The 6,695-nt window shown below is 38.4% G+C and overlaps 1 pseudogene; it reads left to right on the top strand.

Moving 5' to 3' along the window:
• The first annotated feature begins 3,166 nt into the window (after positions 1 to 3,166).
• LOC118977139 (cleavage and polyadenylation specificity factor subunit 3-like) lies at positions 3,167 to 5,111 on the top strand (annotated as a pseudogene).
• The last annotated feature ends 1,584 nt before the right edge of the window (positions 5,112 to 6,695 follow it).

Here is a 6,695-nt window from a genome sequence, read left to right as displayed (position 1 = left end):
TTGCAAATTGTAACAATTACTTGTGTTGAAAGGTTTCAAAGCTTAACTAGTAGTTAACAAAGGAAGCTTGAAAACTGAGACAAAGTGTTAATGGTCATGTGAAGGTAACTCTGAAGGCACACTGACAGGTACAATGGTTACTTTTGGTGGTATGGTTTTAGTAGGTCAAATATTGTAATTGGTTTTAGTACTTGGTGTTTGTTACACTATGATATAATACACTAATTTTGACATGTATGTAATTTATAATAGATGACATTATTTCCCACATGACTGATATTGGTCACATTATCAAACATGCCAATAGACTAATTCTAAGATTGTCACTTTTGTAATTTACAAAAAGATATTTAACTCCTTTATGGCTTTCAGATCACACATTTTTTGTAGGATTTTGTTAATTTGTATTTTGCATGCTTGCTACTCGTCTCCTTAAAACGCCACTATGTACATACAGGTGAATTATTTACATGGCTCCTGAGGGGATCCCGTGGTTCTCTCCTGTCCCAGAGCTAGGACCTGTGTTCCTATTTGAAGTCAGCATCCAGGACCACAACCCATAGTCTGTATGTGGATTCTGTGACTTCAGTTGCCTTTCAAAGAGCATCTGGATGAAAGGACTTCAAGGGCCACAGGTTAGTTTTATTCTTAGTGGCCCTCAAAGGTGTGGGGAGGAAAGGAGTATTTCTGAAATACTTGCTTTGGAAATAGTGAAAAGAAAATGAGTCTTAAAAAATTAGCTGAGGATCTTTCTTGGAGACAAAGATTAAGGTAGATAAAAAGGGGACTTAAAATTTGTCATGAGGTTGTTAACAAGGATGAAATATGTTAGTGTTTATAAAGGGTTCAGCATAGTGCGTGGCAGACAGCAAGCACAGCTGATTATGAGGTTGCTTAGCAAGGGTGTCTGGGGTACAGTGGGCTGGTGGATGCCCTTCTTCGCCCCTTTCAGGCTCTCATTTCTCTTTGCCCTTCTTTTTATTCTCCAACTGCTCTTAGACTTGTGACTGGATTCCCATCGATGCCAGGTAGTGGGGTCTGTGTGCATTTGATAGCTATTACACAGTAGACTAATTACATATTTTTCTAAGTTTCAGGGACCCAAATTATAAGATTTTGTAATAATCTTATAATTTTGAATAGATGTGTAATCAATCTAGGAGTTATAGATAGAATGAAAATAGAAATTAAGTCACTTTGACATATGTGCATGCATACATGTGTGTGTATATGTACACACATGCACACACAATGTGTGGAAGAGATTTTGAGCTGAAAATAAACCATTGTCCAACAGGTGACTATGGGACAAAGCATGAATTTATAAGATGGAAAAAAGGGAATGAGGATATAATAATAATAAAACTGTAAGTACAAAGTAATAAAATGTTATTACTTCACATTTAGTGGGGTTTTTTTGTAGCATGAAGGGGAGAGTGTGTACATTTTAAAATTTTATGCCAGTTATAAAATAAATATATCTCATGCATTAAAATCTATAAAGTGTATCATATTTATAGGCGCAGGTCACCGTCTTAGGGTAAATTCTATTTCCTGCAGTTGTATTTTTATATCACCCAAAATACTCGTGAGAACCAATTAGTGTCCACGACTTGCCATGTTCCTGTTAAGTGAACCTGGCACAGGAACATCCAGCTAATCCTTTGGCAGCCTTGTGTGAAGTACTTCGGAAGCCTGGTACATCCTTGCTCCAACCTTATGGCATTTGGGCTGACTCTGGCTACTGGCTATTGGTCCTTTATTGTGTGCTGGCAAATTTCTGGCACAAAATGAGTCTTGGATATTAATGAGCAAGGGACACAAAATTACTCTTTGGGCTTTCCTTTAAGTCCTGATCTCTAGACCTTCAGAAAAATTATCCTCAACTTCATAAACACATGAACTGAAAGTCCCTTAAACGTGAAGAACTCGATTGTATCAAGTGCAAAAATGAGTCAATACTATCATTTGAAATAAAATATTCTGAAACAAGAGACTGCTGATTAAGAGCAGAATGCTGGGAATGGACTACCTGATTTGGAAGCAGATGAGAGATCCTTTGGTTCACTTCTCTCTGTGCCCACGTATCATGTTCACTATCATTTGGGTGCTCAGGAATCCTGGGATGCCTTCTCATGACCCTTGGCAGTAGAGTTGTGGGGCAACCAACTAGTACACATGGGACCTTGCCACCCTTAAATGTCTTACCATGAAGGGAGTGGGAGTGATGCAGGTGGTAGAGGCGTGCCCCGCAGGAGGACAGGGGCACGTAAGGCTGCCTCTTTTGTAGCTGGGAAAGAAAAGGCAGCATAGCATGTGGGTCTGACAGGGTTAGGCAGATTGGAGTTCTGATCCAACTTCCCCACTGACTCTGTGCACCCTTAATTGAGTTACTTGGCCTCCCCTGTCTCAGTTTTCTCACCTGTGAAATGGTGATAACAACAGCACTCACTTCAGAGGGCCATAATGAGGATTAAAGAAGAAAATGCATGTACAGCATTTGGCATGCCACCTGGCTCATACAGGATAAGCCTTTAATACGTGTTAGCCAACAAATACTCCCTGCTCTTTGCCGCTGTCCTGGAAGTCCTGATGCTGCCGACTGGTTCTTTCTAAAACATTTGTCTCCAAATAAAGGTGAAAGCCACGTTGAATAAATCTGGAAGAGGCCGTATTCCCTGAGACTAGCAGAAAGTCATAGCTCTTGAGTGTGTGAAATTGACTTTGTTGCATAAAATCTTTTGATGAAGAATAGGTGAAATGGTAATAAATACTGCATTAATACTTGTAAATTCACTTCTATTAGGCGTACCAGATAAAAATACAAGACACCCAGTTAAATTTAAATTTTAGGTAAACGATGAATAGTCTTTTAGCATAAGTAGGTACCAAATACTACAATAGTATTGTAGTGTACTACAATACTTATGCTACAAATGATGAACTCTTATTTGTAATTCAAATTTAACTAGGTGGTTACTTCTTTGGTTCTCCGTGGTTAGGCTTCCAATTTGGAAATGCTCCTGTGACCTATTCCTCACCCCTGCCTCACCTTCAGATTTCTAAGGTGTCTGGGATTCCCACAGAGGAGAGTGACCTGCTGCTGACTGGACCCCTTGGAGCCCGGTAAGAAGTAGGAAGACCATGTATTATTTTTCTGGAGTTCAAAGGAAGAAAAATAATGTTGGACTGTGAGATCCACGCTGGCCTAGAAAGAATGGCTGCTCTTCTTCCATCAATTTAATTGACCCGCCCGAGATTGATTTCCTACTAGTCACTTCCATTCGGATTTCTGTGACACTCTACCCAGGTTTCTACAGAAGACAAGTTTCAAAGGAAGAACATTTATGACTCATGCTCCAAAAGCTATTTATAGGCAGCTTCTTTTGGATTCTGCCAAAGTCGGCAATATATCAGCAGGTGACATACTGTATACTGAGACAGATTTGGAAGAGAGCAGGGGCAACAGTGAAACCATCAGTGTTGTTACCACTTGGGCCGTGTTCTAAGAGCTGCTATGTTCACCACTGAGATTGTAGGTGTGAAGCTTTTGTGTACAGGTGATTTCTCAAGACAAAAAGATAGACACTTAATGGAAGCTGAAATTCCTACTATTAAACTGATATTCTTATCATTGAGTCTATTTATTTATATCCATGAGAAGCATGAAGAGTGAGAAGCAAGTATTTTGTAATACGATCCAGGATATAAACAGAGGGGGCAGAGGTCTCCTTCTCATCTTTGCTCTTGGAAGGGCTCAGGAGCTGCTCTTGATTTCCCATGAGGCCTGGCAGAATCACCCAGAACTCTACAATATTCCAATGAATTATTTTTGGCCAAGTAGTATGTGGCTGTGGACCAGACATACATAAATGCCATGAATGACAAACTCCACAAACAGATCAACCTCAGACACGTTAGTAACCTTAAGAGCATGGATCATTTCAATGAAATTGGCCCCAGCATTGCAATGGACTCCCCAGCCAGGGTGCAAAGTGGCTTGTCCAGAGGGCTCTTTGAAAGCTCCTACACTGGTGACAGGAATGGAGTCATTATGTCAGGGTGCTGTGTAGAAGGGACACTTGCCAAGCATATGTCTGAACCTGAAGAGATCATAAACATGCCTGGATTGAAGCTACCATTGAAAATGTCTGTTGATTACATTTTGTCTCTGCTCACACAGATTACCAGAAAACCAGTAAATCTATTCTTGCTTTGAAATCTCCTCATATGGTTTTAGTCCATGGAGAACAGAATTAAATGGCCAGATCGAAAGCAGCCCTGTTTGGAGAATATGAAGATAATGACATAGTTCACACAGAGGTTCACAATCCTTGGAATACAGAAGCAGTGATCTTGAACTTTAGAAGAGAAAAATTAGCCAAGGTCATGGACTTGATAGCAGCCAAAAAAAAAAAAAAAAAAAACAAACCCCAGAACGAAGCCAGCAGGTCTCAGGGAAACTTGTTAGAAGAAACTTTCATTATCGCATGCTTTCTCCTCGTGATCTCTCCAGTTATGGACTTGGCTATCAGTGCTGTGAAACAGAAGCAAACCATTCTGTATACCGGTCCTTTTACTTTGTTGTGCCAGCTACAGAAATCAAGAGGTGATAGAGAATTAGAAATTCAAGAAAAACCTGCTTTGAAAGTGTTCAAAAAAAATTGCTGTAATACAGGAACCAGGAATGCTGGTATTAGAATGGTTAGCAAACCCTTCCAATGAAGGGTTTGTATGCAGATACGGTAACAACCATGATGTTAGAAGTTCAGTCAAACCTCAAAGTAAGGAAAGGTGCAGTCCAAGGAGCTCTAAAAATGAGAAATGCATGTTTGTAGCAGGAGGTTGGCGATCATGCTCCAGGGCGCATTTGGAGAAGACTGTGTAAGTGTAAGATATGGTTCTATTCTCAGTGTTACGGTGGACTGAAAAACTGCTGCTATAAACCTGGAGACTCAAACTGTAGAGTGCGGAAAAGAAGTGAAGATGACCAATCTCTTCAACGAATGATGAAAGTGGCCACATGGACAGTGTATGAGGCCCTCACACCAGCTCTCTGGCTGTGCCGAAACTTTTTGTACTGCTTGAAGTTACTTCTGTTACTAAAATGAAGTACATTAGTCTCTTACTGGTAGCCTATTTATTTTTGACATGAAATGGCTTTTGTTCCAAGAGTTTGAATACTGTTAAAGTACAAACTTGCCCATTACTTCAGAAATGCTGAATAAACTGTTATTTTAGAATTTATTGATTCCATTTCTAGGCATGTATGCTGTTCCCAATAACACCTTAAAAAGCTGCTCATAGAAACTGAGAAAAATATTAACCAAGTGTTCTGCATTTTAATGATCTCGATCTGAATATTCTAACCTTTATATTCACTTATTTCTGATATGGTATTTAGCTTTGTTCTTTTTCTTATAGATACTTTTTGTCATAAATAATAATTTGTCAAGTTTTTTTTTGCCTCAGCAATGTTAAATTGTGTATAATCTATTAACATAATTTAAAATTTTATGAGATGAAAAAAATTTATGAGATGCAAATAAAAGGCTAACTAAATCCAAGTTTCAGTTATATAGTAACACTTTTCATGTTTTTGATAAACTTGGTACTAATCTGATTATAATAGTGCAGCAGTTAGTAATGAACATAATGAGGAATAAATAATTATCCAGGGGGAATATTAATCTTGCCAAACATGATGGTCTTGATATGGTAAGAGCACAAACCCAAGAAAACATAAATTTTCTAAGTTTTGCATTTGTGTTATTTTCTCTGCTAGTGTTATTCATGTATTTCGGGGGTATATTAATAATATGATTATTAAAATTTCAATATTTAAGAATCTCTGTTACTATTTGTATTATTCAAATGGTACCAAAAATTTACCCTGAACTCAACAAGTCTAAAGGGAAAAATGCCATTATTCTGAAACCAATATGTTATAAATTGATATTTTTAAGTACAAGAACTGTAGCCTTTTACTTGCTGGAGATGCTTGTCTGCCGCTGTGAGATGACACTAGATAAACACCCATTTATCTAATTCTTGGTGGCTACACAAACTTTATACCAGGATCTAATTCCTGAAATTGTGACCTGTGTTTTCTTTTGCCTATTTTAGTTTTGTAAATTGTCACAATCCACAGCCCCTTGAAATTAGAGAAAATCTCCAGAATTCCTGGCAGGAAAATTAAATTATATTCTTTGAGCCCATAAACAATTCAAACGAGACAATTTCATAGTCTTAAAGGCAGCATAGTTGTAAGGCTCGTACAGCCATTGTAAATACGGTGACATCAAAGATCACTACATTAGTATTTGTTTTAGAAAATATGTGTTAAACACCAATGTTAGGTCGTCTATATCCAGAACTTTACAGTCTAGTGGGGGTGATGGACATATACAGGAAAGACAAAAACACTGATAAGTAGTGCTAGCAATTTTACATGTTTGTGGGGGAGTAGTCAATGATGCTTAGAAACATCAGTGAGGGTTACACAGGGTGTGTGGTAGACGAACAAACCACTGACTGACAGGGAAGTAGAAATTTGCCAAACTGGGTCGCAGTTTTTGGGGGGAATAGAGGCAAAACAAGTTTTACTGGCAGGTGGAAGAGCATATGGCAAAGCATGGAAGCTTGAACTTACAGAGTACATTTGTGAAATTATAGATTAGGTGATGTATAGATTG

Source organism: Sturnira hondurensis, unplaced genomic scaffold (assembly GCF_014824575.4).
Source record: "Sturnira hondurensis isolate 20B ecotype Veracruz unplaced genomic scaffold, ASM1482457v3 Scaffold0021214, whole genome shotgun sequence".
Lineage (NCBI taxonomy): Eukaryota > Metazoa > Chordata > Mammalia > Chiroptera > Phyllostomidae > Sturnira > Sturnira hondurensis.
This window is presented reverse-complemented; position numbering and strand designations above follow the sequence as displayed.